The sequence below is a fragment of the Protopterus annectens genome, chromosome 17.part0 (genome assembly GCF_019279795.1).
Source record: "Protopterus annectens isolate FY-2018-M chromosome 17.part0, PAN1.0, whole genome shotgun sequence".
Classification (NCBI taxonomy): Eukaryota; Metazoa; Chordata; order Ceratodontiformes; family Protopteridae; genus Protopterus; species Protopterus annectens.
In genome coordinates this window covers 595350594-595363266 of record NC_056751.1, presented here as the reverse complement: position 1 = coordinate 595363266, position 12673 = coordinate 595350594, and the positions used below count along the sequence as shown (strand labels likewise).

Genomic DNA, 12673 nt, shown 5'->3' with positions numbered 1-12673 from the left:
CGTTACAGCAGCTTTTACCTCTGCTGGGCAAAGATCATTGGATGGTAACTTTAGATCTCAAGGAGGCTTATCTTCATGTTCCTATCAGACTCAGTTGCAGGAAGTATCTGCGTTTTCGAGCTGGGACTTCACATTATCAGTTCTCTGCATTGCCCTTTGGCTTATCTACTGCGCCCAGAGTGTTCACGAAGGTTCTGGCTCCAGTGATAGCTTTCCTCAGGTTAAAAGGAATACAGATTTATCCCTATTTGGACGATTGCCTGATTCTGGCTCAAGAAAGGGATGAGCTTCTTCATCATCTGGATTATGTGATAGCAGTGCTAAGATGCCTGGGGTATTCTGTGAACGAAATAAAGTCCAGTCTAGTACCCTCTCAAGACATGTGCTTTCTGGGTGTGAGACTGAATACAGCATCCCAGATGGCCTTTTTGATCCCGGACAAACAAAAGAATCTTTCCCTTTACTTTCATCAGTTGTCTCATCAGTCCGTCCGGGCTGACTGCAAGGACAGTCCTTCAAGCCTTAGGGTTCATGGCATCTTGTATTCTGGTGCTTCCCAATGCCAAACTGCATACAATGGTATCTCAAAAATGTATGGACACAGCACTGCCAGGATTTGGACACTGTCATTCAAATAATACCTTGCATTCAAAAAGAATTTTTGTGGTGGGCTCAGGAATGTCACCTAAACAAGGGACACTCTGTGACCCGGCCAGAGGCGAGTCAGATTCTAACGACAGATGCCTCAGACAAAGCTTGGGGAGCTCATCTGAATGGAAAGTGGATACAAGACAAGTGGCCTGCCAGACTACAACATCTACATATCAACTTGAAAGATGTTAGCAGTCCAGTTTGCATTACTAGCCTTCAAGGATTTACTTCTTCCAGGGCAGGTGTTGATTCTAACAGACAACACATCTGTCATGTGGTACATCAACAAGCAAGGCGGAACACATTCTTATCCTCTATGTAGGCAAGCAATGATTTTGTGGGAGACTGCTCTCAGTTTACAGCTAAATCTTCAGGCAAGGTTTCTGCCGGGAGCACAGAACTCCTTAACAGATGTGTTGAGCAGACAAATTATGGATCACCACGAGTGGAAATTGGATCCTCATGTATTTCGGAAATTGACAGTGTCATGGGGAACTCCAGACATAGATCTGTTCGCTTCCCCACTAAACCACCAGCTGCCAAAGTTTTGCACAAAAAGGTTTCATCCCACAGCTTGGAAAGTGGATGCTCTTTCTTTCAGTTGGAGCAGTCTTCATGTGTATGCCTTTCCGCCTCTGCCTCTCCTCCCAAAGGTACTACTAAAGGCCAGACAAGACAAGCCAAGGATGATTTTGATAGCTCCAGATTGGCCTCGACAGCATTGGTACCCATTACTGAGGAGCCTGGTGCGGAAGCCTCCATGGCCTTTGCCTTCGATTCCACACCTGTTGTCTCAGGAGGACAGTCATTTGCTCAATGTCAAGCTTCACTCTCTGCACCTAACAGCCTGGCATATTCTGTTTTGAACCATAGTGGGCCTCCACTTCCACAACAAGTTTTAAATGTTATTTTGGAAGCCAGAAGGCCTAGTACAAGGAAAGTGTGCAGACAAATGGAAGAGATTTTTGTTTTGGAGTGCAGCAAAGGATTTTGATGTTTCTGGGCCTAATTTAAGTGTGGCTCTTCAATATCTTACTGAGTTACTGGACAAAGGTTTGTCCTTCTCTTCTATTAAGGTTCATGCTGCAGCAATTTCGCTCACTATGATTGTGACCCACCATTGTTTTCTCATCCTTTGTTCAATCAATTTCTTAGAGTGGCAAAGAATATAAGAGCCCCACGAAAAGCTCCTACTCCTGCTTGGGATCTCAATTTTGTGTTGGAGAAACTCACTCTACAACCTTTTGAGCCTGCAGCTACTGCTGAATTGAAGTTTTATCATGGAAGACTGCTTTTGTTGCTATTACCTCTGCAAGAAGGGTTTCTGAGTTGCAGGCCCTTATGGCAGTTGAGCCTTTCTTAATTTTCCATAAGGATAGGGTATCTTTACGTACTAATCCTTCCTTTATGCCTAAAGTGGTTTCTAGTGTGGCTTTAAACCAAACTATTCATTTGCCTACCTTTTATGCAAATCCCCAAAATAAAGGGAAAAGATTTTGCACACTTTAGATGTACACAGGCAGTTGCGTTATTATTTGGACAGAACTAAAGGGTTCAGGCAGTCTCAGCAGTTATTTGTTTCTTTTGCTTTGAGTTCTCAGGGCAAGCCTGTGTCAAAACAAACTATTTCTAAGTGGATTGGGTTTTGCATTGCTTTCTGTTATTCCCATCATGGCAAGGAAGTTCCAGCTGGGATTAGGCCTCATTCCACTAGGGCTACTGCCACTTCAACAGCTTTTTTGAGAGGGGTGGCAACTAAGGATATTTTGGAGGCAGCTACTTTACCCAAGTGTAAGGACTGCAGCAATGTGAGATGAAGAACATAGTACAGTTTTGTACCTACCATAAATGTAGATGTTCGAAGATCCACATTGCTGCAGTCCAATTTACCCTCCCTCCTTCCCCTCTGTTAGAGGCGGTTGTGTGGGTTGGGTGGTCAATTGGGTGTTTATTGTCTATTGTATATATTGTACATATTTTTAGTGCTAGGATGGTTGGTTGTTGGTTTGCTGTCTTTTGGTTTTTGACCTTTATTTTTAGGGTCTTCTGACATCTGGGGCAAGAAAAGACTGAGGATATGACGTCGGTCATGCGCATTTGTACCCTGACGTCCTGATGTCAGTCAAATGCGCCTTGACCGACGTCAGCCTTATACTTTGATATTCGGGCCGACTGAGGACAGCGGACTACCCAAGTGTAAGGACTGCAGCAATGTGGATCTTCGAACATCTACATTTATGGTAGGTACAAAACTGTACTTTTGTTTGGTACACCTGCCCAGCAGGTAATGAAGAAAATGGAAGAAAAGGCAAAATCTGTACAAACGGTTAAAGATTTCTTACAGGTTCAGCCCCCAAGGTTTAGCAGGAACTGGCCTGCCAAAAATTGGTCCTTTCCTGACTCCACAAGATCCCAAAGGGGCAGGAATAGACGTTCCAGAGGCAGAAATCAATCCAGAGGGGGTGCCTACAGAGGACGACAGTGGCAAGGTAATAACAGAGGCACAGACACAGCCACTACCACTGCAACAGGACAATCACAGTGACTTGACTCTAACTCCGCCTACCAGGGAAATAGCAGCACCTTTAGGCGGAAAATTAGCCTTATTTTCCAAAAATTGGCACTATATCACAAAAGACAAGTGGATTTTGCAAACCATAGACCAAGGTTACGGTTCCACTTCCACACTTTACCAGTCAAAAGAGGAATGCCAAACCTGCCTCCAAATCAAAAAATAGAAGCTCTACAGCAGATAATGCAATTAACAAAGATGAGAGCTGTGGAAAGAGTACCAATAACAGAACAAGGCAAAGGATTCTACTCCAGACTATTCCTAGTTCCAAGAAAAGAAAAAAGTTGGAGACCTATTCTCGACCTGTCCATCTTAAACACATACATCATTGTCCCAAAATTCAAAATGCTGACCCTACAGCAACTTCTTCCCATGCTGGGCAAGGAGTGTTGGCTGGTAACTCTAGATCTCAAGGAGGCATACCTGCACGTCCCCATTCGACCAAATTGCAGAAGATACCTCAGATTTCTTGCAGGATCAGAGCACTATCAATTCTCAGCATTGCCCTTTGGCTTATCTACTGCACCCAGAGTATTCACAAAATGCCTGGCATCAGTAATCGCCCACTGCAGACTACAGGGAATCCAAATTAATCAATACCTGGACGACTGCCTGCTACAAGCGGACAACAAAAGCAAGCTGACAACAGATTTACAAAGGGTCATTTACTTGCTACAAGCCCTGGGATACACAGTCAATTTACAAAAGTCAAGGCTGATACCATCCCAAACAAGGACATGCTTGGGCGCAGATTTGGACACAGTAAAACAAATGGCATTCCTAACTGCAGAAAAGCAAAAAACTCCCTCTTTACTTCTTGGCACTAACAAAACAGAACAAGCTAACAGCAAGAAAAGTTCTGCAGGCCTTGGGCTTCATGTCATCATGCATAATCTTGGTCCCACATGCCAGACTGCATATGAGAACTACAGTGGTACCTAAAGAATTTATGGTCCCAACACAGGCACAGCCTAGAAGCTGAAATACCACTAATCCCATGCCTAAAACAGGAGTTCCTATGGTGGGCTCAAGCATGCCAGTCAAACCCAGGCCTACCCTTTCACAACTTTCGAGCAAAGCCAAACCATCACAACAGACGCCTCAGACCTAGGATGGGGGCTCGCATGCTGGACAAATGCGTACAGGGATTGTGGACTCAGGACCAACTACACTTGCACATCAACCAAAAAGAAATGCTGGCAGTAAAACTGGCAATACAAAAATTCAGACCATTTCTCAAAGGCCATTTGATAAGGACAGACAACACCACAGTCATGTTGGTACATCAACAAACAGGGAGGCACTCATTCATACCCCCTATGCAGAATGACTTTGGACCTTTGGAACCTGGCACTCGGCTACAACATCCAGTTACAGGCAATATTTGTACCGGGAAAGGAGAACACTCTAGCAGACACGTTAAGCAGAACCACCTCGGATGCTCACGAATGGATGCTACACCCGGACATCTTCAAGATCATCACAAAGAAATGGGGAATGCCACAGATCTATTCGCTTCCCCTCTCAATCACCAGCTCAAAAAATTCTGCACAAGGACATTCCACCCACTTGCATGGAAGGTGGATTCGCTCTCCTTCAGCAGGAAAGGTCTGACAGCATATGCATTCCCACCTCTTCCTTGATACACAAGGTATTACTAAAAATCAAGGAGGAACGTCCAAGGATAACCCTGATAGCTCCGAACTGGCCAAGACAACACTGGTACCCATTGCTGAGGAGCATGTCTTGGGACAAAATGTGGTCAATACCCCTGATGCCTTTGATAACTCAGAACAACTACAGCATCATGCATCCAAACCTAAAAACTTTGCAACTGACTGCATGGAACATCACATAGCAGCAACTAATCCAGATCTTTCCCAGAGGGTTAAAGACATTATCCTTGAAGCCCGCAGACCTTCAGCTAGAAGGAACTATGCAGGAAAATGGAAAAGGTTTGTCATTTGGAGTGCTGAAAGAGGAATAGATGTGTCGAATATAGATATTGCTAACATTCTGGAGTATTTGGCAGAGCTTCTACATACAGGCCTGTCCTATTCCTCCAAGATACATGCATCTGCTATTTCAGCAGAATACAGCTTTGATCCACCTGTCTTTTCACATCCTCTACTCAGGCAGTTCCTCAGAGGGATCAAGAATGTAAAACCTCCTAGGAAACCACCACTGCCAGCTTGGTACTTGAACTTTGTGCTAGAAAAGTTGACACTCCCTCCTTTTGAACCAGCAGCAACAGCTGACCTACAGCATCTATCATGGAAAACTGCTTTCCTACTGGCAATAACCTCAGCAAGGAGGGTTTCTGAACTTCAGGCCCTAATGGCAGTACAACCCTTCCTAATCTTCCACCAAGATAGTGTCCATGAGAACTAATCCAACATTTATGCCTAAGGTGGTATCCAGAGTGTCTTTAAACCAGGCAATCCACCTACCTACCTTCTTCCCCAACCCACAAAACAGAGGGGAAAGAATGCTGCATACCTTGGATGTACATAGACAGCTACGCTACTACCTGGACAGAACCAAAAGTAACAGAAAAACTGACCAGCTTTTTGTAACCTATGCAACAGGAAGGGAAGGAAAAGCAATTTCCAAACAGACAATCTCCAAATGGATAGGAAATTGCATACGATTCTGTTACTCCTTCCATGGAAAACCAATTCCACAGAACATAAGGCCTCATTCTACAAGGGCAACAGCCACTACCACAGCCTTCTTACGAGGAGTGGCAACCAAGGATATTATTGAGGCGGCTACTTGGACCTCCGTGCATACATTTGCCAAGCATTATAATTTACCTTTGTATTCCAGATCCCGAGCAGGGTTTGCCACTGCTGTACTGCAAGGGATCCTAACCACACCATAATTTCTTCTTCCTCCTCCCCTAGTTGGCTATGGTATTCTACCCAGTTGTTATGACTGCAGATGCATCCATGAAGGACATAGTACAGTTTTGTACCTACCATAAATGTAGATGTCCGAACTGGATAGCATCTGCAGTCAGGATTACCCTCCCTCCTTCCCCTCTGTGGTACTCCTAGGGTATTTACCCTCCTAATAGCTAGCTGGTGGGGGGAGTCTCTTATGGTGTATTTGTTTGTATATATGTACATACATGCTTATTTTTTGTGTTTGCCTTCTATCTTTTTGGAAACATTGGCATTTATCCAAAATTTAGCCTTCCAAGAGGGCAACTGGCATCTGGGGCAAGAAACAGAGGAAAATGGCGTCGGCTGATGCCTTTATACCCGGAGACCAGCAGAGATGACGTCGGGTGAAGTGCGACATCAGCCGAAGCCGGACCCAGACTTTGGAATCCGGCCGACCGAAGGGCTGCCTGACGACAGGACAACCCAGTTGTTATGACTGCAGATGCTATCCAGTTCGGACATCTACATTTATGGTAGGTACAAAACTGTACTTTCTCTGAATCCAGCTTATCTCGACTCTTTGCTAAGCCAGATAAGTATAGAGTCCCTGACTCAAGTTTCTTTACAAAAACCCTTCTGCTGATCCAGAAACTATTTCCCAGGGTCCAAAAGGGGTTAAGGCTTCCATTGCAAAAAAATCCAGTTTCCTCTGACAGATTCCAGAGCTTTGGATAGATGGGGGAAGAAAGTATACACGTCTGCAACTTTAGCAGCAAGAGCTTTAAATTGCAAGTTTCACATGCTTAAGTACCAACAATATTTAATGGCTTAGTTAACAGAAAATGCTTGCAAGCTCAAGCTCCTGATTGTAACGAAATGCAGGATTTATTGCATGCAGTTGAACAGGTGGGAAAACATACTCTGCAATGTGGTTTTGATTCTTTAGAGGCCTCAGTTACAGGTTCTGTTCGAAGACATGCTTGGTTACAAGAACGGAGTTTACCTGATCATGTTAAGGCAAAATTATTGGATACTCCTTTACAGCATGATACCTTGTTTGGTGTTGAGGCAGAAGAGGTGTTAAAAAAAAAAAAAAAAAAAAAATGGAGGATAAAGCTAAATCTATGCAAACTGTCAAGGATTTCTTACAGGTACAGATGCCTCTTTAGCAGAAATTGGCCAACAAAGAATTGGTCCTTTCCAGTGTTAGGCCACAGAGGCAGATACAGACACCCAAGAGGCAGATCTCAACCCCAAGGCTTACAGTGGGGCACCAACCCCAAAAGGAGGTGAGGACAAATCTCAACCTTACAGGAAACTGTCACAATGACTTTCCTCTTCGTACGCCAAGCTCCCTTTTGGAAGCCCCCTTAGGGGAAAAACTCACACTTTTTTTTCTCAAAACTGGCAAACAATCACCCAAGACAAATGGGTTCGGAATATTGTCTCATGGTTACAGATTCCACTTTCATTACCAAGGCTAAAAGGAATGCCAGACCTGCCACAATCGATGGGCAGAGGCACAACAAATTTCAGCCCTCCTGGACATGAGAGCTATTCAGAAAGTACCACAACAGGGACAAGGATTTTACTCGAGGCTCTTCCTGGCCCCCAGAAAGGATGAGGCCTGGAGGCCCATACTAGACCTTTCAGTTCTGAATACTTGCTTGGATATTCCGAAATTCAAAATGTTGACATTACAGCAGCTTCTACCCATGCTTGGCAAGAAGGCTTGGATTGTTGCTCTGGACCTCAGAGGCGTCTTCATCAATCAAAAAGGGTGTTGGCTGTTCAAAATGCCCCAACAGCTTTCAAGGACCTTCTGCATCCAGGACAACTATTACTAAAGACGGACAACACTACAGTAATGTGGTACATACACAAGCAAGGGGGCACTCATTCATATCTCCTATGCAGGCAAGCCATGACCTTGTGGAACACAGCTCTAACGTACCAAGTTCACCTGCAAGCACAATTCCTGCCAAGAAAGAAAAATACTCTGGCAGACTAAGCAGAAATATCATGGACCCTCACGAATGGAAATTGAATCCGCAAACCTTCAGCATGTAATGCAAAAATGGGGATGCCCAGACATCTTTTTGCCTCCCCACTGAATTGCCAACTACAAAAATTCTGCCCAAATCACAAACTAGCATGGAAAGTGGATGCTCTTCTTGCCACTCCAGCACTGGTACCCTATCGTAAGGAACTTGGCTCAGGGCCCACCATGGATTTTGCCTGAAATTACAGACCTGACTCAACGAAAGTCAGATCCTGCAGTCAGCTCAAAACCCTAAACCTGACTGCATGGCAGATACATTAGTCAAACGGGCAACACCTCTCTAAAGCTGTTATGGATGTCATTTTGGAGGCCAGGAGGCCTAGCACCAGGAAAGCTTACTCAGAAAAAGGAAAGATTCTGCGCCTGGAATCAGGCTCAAAGCCCTGACCCTCCTGTTCCAAACATTCCTCAGACTTTACAATACTTAACAGATGCTGGACAGAGGCTTATCCTTATCAATTAAGATCCACGCCTCTGCCATTTTGGTACATTACAACACGGATCCTCCTTTATTCTCTCATCCCTTGCTAAAGTAGTACCTCAGAGGGGCTAAAAACAAGACTGCCCCTGAGAGCACCAACTTGGGACCTCAATTTTGTTTAGGAAAAACTGACCCTGCCACCTTTTGAGCCAGCCAATACAGCCGATCTAAAATTTTTATGGAAAACAGCTCTGCTCCTGGCAGTAACTTCAGCACAGAGTCTGAGCTACAGGCATTAATGGCAGTGGAACCTTTTATAATTTTTCATCAAGACAGGGTATCTTACAAACACTACCTTTATGCCCAAGGTGGTATCTAGTGTGGCTCTTAACAAAACCATCCATTTGCCAACCTTTTATCCAAACCCCCAGAATAAAGGGGAGAAACTTCTGCATTCTTTGGACATACACAGGCAGCTACGCTTCTACTTGGACAAAAAAGCTTTCAGGAAAACTGAGCAACTGTTTGTAGAATATGCTGCAGGATCACAGGGAAAGGCCATCTCAAAGCAGACTATATCCAAATGGATAGGACACTGTATTTGGTACTGCTACAGCATGGAAAATCAGTCCCAAATAACATTAGACCACATTCCACCAGGGCAACAGCCACTTCAACAGCCTTTCTCAGAGGAGTACCTACCAAGGAAATTTTGGAGGCTGCAACTTGGAGTTCATTGCACACTTACCAAGCATTACCACTTGCCTCTCTACTCTAAATCCAGAGCAGGATTTGCCACTGCAGTTCTGCAGGGCCTCATAGCTAATCCTAACTCTTTATAGAACAGCCACCCAACCTTAGCTTTGGCACTCTACCCAAGTGTGAAGACTGCAGCAGTGTAACATGATGAACATGGTACAGTTTTGTACCTACCATAAATGTAGATGTTTGTTCACATTGCTGCAGTCCAGGTTACCCTCCCTCCACCCCCTCTGAAATAGCTGGACTTACTATGCCTTTCTATCCTATACAACCTTTGGGGTGTATTTGCTGGTAACTGAAGGTATTTTTATTTACGTATATTTTTGATTAGCAATATGTATTGCCTACCTACTTGGGGGCACCTGACATCTGGGGCAAGAAAACTGAAGAAAATGGGGTCTGATGAATCTTGTATACCCCTGGCGCACACAGGGAAGAGGCGACAGCAACTGTCGCCGGACCAGGACTTTGGAATTCAGGCCGACTGGGTAGCCTGCCAGCAGGATAACCCAAGTGTAATGACTGCAATAGTGAATACACTAACATTTACATTTATGGTAGGTACACAGCTGTACTTTCTGCTTCCTCTCTGGATTGCCAATGTTCTGTTAATGTCAAATGTTTGCTTCACCTCCACAAATTCATATTGATCCATATCAATTTTGGCATCCTTTGCCATTGTTTTAGCCATTGTAGGCCACTTTTTTCAGTCCTGGTTTAGGATTGAAATAGGCCTATATGAAGCTGATCTGCAGGAACTTTACCCTCTAGGTATTGGCACCACTGCTTTCTTCTACGATGTTGGTACTTCCCTTAATACCGAAACAAACCCTTCTTTCAGTTTTCCCTCCTAGTTTCTAAATGTCCAAAGGAATACCATCCATTCCTGGGAACTTTCCTGAAGATTGGTTGTACCATTTTTCTCATCTATCCTAACTGTTGGTAGTTGAGCATCTGCCTCTAACCTTGGCATATTTTCCTCTTCCACTTTTCCATTTGTACTTTTTTCTGTTGTACAGACTTTCATGAATTTTTCGCAATGTTTCTTGGTACTCTGAGATCTTTCTTTGTTATAGACTCCCTAAGCTTGGTGACAACCCCTTCTTTTGCCCGTTATTGTACTAAAAGCTTTTGAGTTATAATGGCAATCTAGAAACTTTTGATTAGGTAATCCCCTTTTTTCCGTTAGCCTCCAATTCCTCCTTTTCTGTGAGATTCCCCTTATTCTGCAATACTTTAACCTTTATCAGTCCCTCAATTTTTACTATTTCCAACACTTAAACTTATCCTACTGCCAGCTGTATTCAGAGAAAATTGGTATCTGTCTGCTGAATTTCCAACACCCATTTCTTCTGCTCTCCAACAGATGGGAAAGTACCAGTGTCTGTTGGCATGTGATCTGTTATTAGATGTGTATCAACTTTCAATTAAATGCACATTTTATTCAAGACTTTTGTATCTTGGGAGAATATGTAAATTGACAACTCGTACTGAATTCACATTCCATCCCCGATACTTTTCTTAAATCTGTCCTCCATTTTCACTTCTGGGCCACACACATGCATCTTCACTGTTGCAAATCAAATTCCAGTCCCAATGTATAAGCCCTGCTGAAATCTGTTCTCTCAATTTTCTTAAGCTCTGTTACGGCAGTTTTATGTGGTATATAAATGCCAGTGAAATCCTCCCTTGCCTAGTAGCCATTGGTATTAGATATCTACCATTATTTTATCTTAATCACTACCGGAGCTCCTCTTGCAATTGCTACTTTTTTTCCTTTGTCCCAGGTGTTCTGTTGAGTGAGTCTTAAACCTTTATCAAATTCACATGTTTGGGTCTTAAAATGTCTCCTGTAGCATAGCTGTTTGCACTGTACATTTAGTTTGCGGTTTGCTTTTTGTATGAATCAACTACATTTTAATGTAGAAAGCATTAAAGTTGCATGTAAAAGGTAAGAACTTGTCTAGTTCCAGCTTTTGTAATACATGCATACTGTTTGGCAGGATGATCTTTTATGCAGTTTATTTGCTGTCGCATCTTACAAAACTCTTGTGCTTTTTTTTTCTGTTAAGCATTTTCCACTTGAAGCTTTGGGAAAGGGTTTCATCGGCACACTCTCTGATCTTGATTACTAGAACAAGCAGTAGAATCTCCTATTTCATAACTAGCATTTGTTGGACAATTTGCTCAGCATGCTCTGCATCAAAAATCTGTTCTCCAGGAAAGAATTGTATGAAAATAACTTTGTACAGCAGCTTGCTTTTCAAGTGGAAAAAATGTACTTTTTGCCAGGTGTACAGCGATCATTCCACAAACTGTTGTCTCCCACTTTTGGTACTTTGTGCCATAGTTTTCAGTTCCCCCTGTTGGTAGGATTGCATCTTTATTACTTGAAGGTCTAGGTTGCTTTGTCATGGCCAGGTTTGGAGCATATGCACTGTGCTTTCAATTAACTTCTGTGGAATACCAGTCCAGCTGCTTATTTGTGCTTTCATAAAATTAAGTATTTAGCTTCTCCAGAATGTCAGGTTTTCTTTTGCATACTATTGTTTTGAAACCTCTCTTCGTGAGTGACTAGTCTCATTCAGCCAACCTTTTTATTTTGACTTCTGATTTTTTTTTTGCAGTTCTCAGAGTAATTTCAGCCTTTTGTCTGTTTAATCTGCCTGGAGTGCAGTTTTTTTCCAGTAGGTTATTGGAAGTCCTGTTTTGTACCAAAACTGGAGCTTGCACTGCTTTTTGCTGATTAGCTGCAGAATTCTTCCCAGTCATTTTTATATACCTTTTGTGATTTTTTTTCTTTCAGGTTCTCCAAATTTCTCTTGCTGGTGTCCAGGTAGTGCCTTACTAGCGGCTACCGAGTTTCCTGGCTGTCTTTGAGTTTTTCAAACTGGGATAGCTGAAATGTGGTTACTCAATATGCAGCCATCTTGGAAGCTTTGGGTTTTAGAGAAACATTTCAATTGCATTCTGCACATTGATTTCCATGAAGACTGACAGCATTAGGGCATGGGTACAGTGCTGTCAAATTAGGAAGGAAATGAAAAGCTAAAAGTACAGCAGTGAACAACTTGCAGTGCATCATTTGAGTCCTTTTTGCAAGCTAGTAAAAAAATTTGTTTTTGATTTCCTACTTGAGCTGTTTTCTATGCCATTTGGGTTAAGGGTTTTAAGCATGAAGTAAAACTTCCCTAGGCTTGCGGGGATTGCTGACTCCTTTCACCTTGTTGGTGTACTAACTTTTACCGGGCATTTTGATCATGCACGCTCCCTGTCCTCTGCCTCAAGTTTTGCTAAAACAGTATATTTGTAGTGTT

General features: G+C 43.2%; 1 protein-coding gene across 2 annotated transcripts in view; it reads left to right on the top strand.

Moving 5' to 3' along the window:
- Positions 1-12673, top strand: part of TRIM28 (tripartite motif containing 28) — a 689781-nt gene that overhangs the window by 207627 nt on the left and 469481 nt on the right. The window lies entirely within an intron of this gene.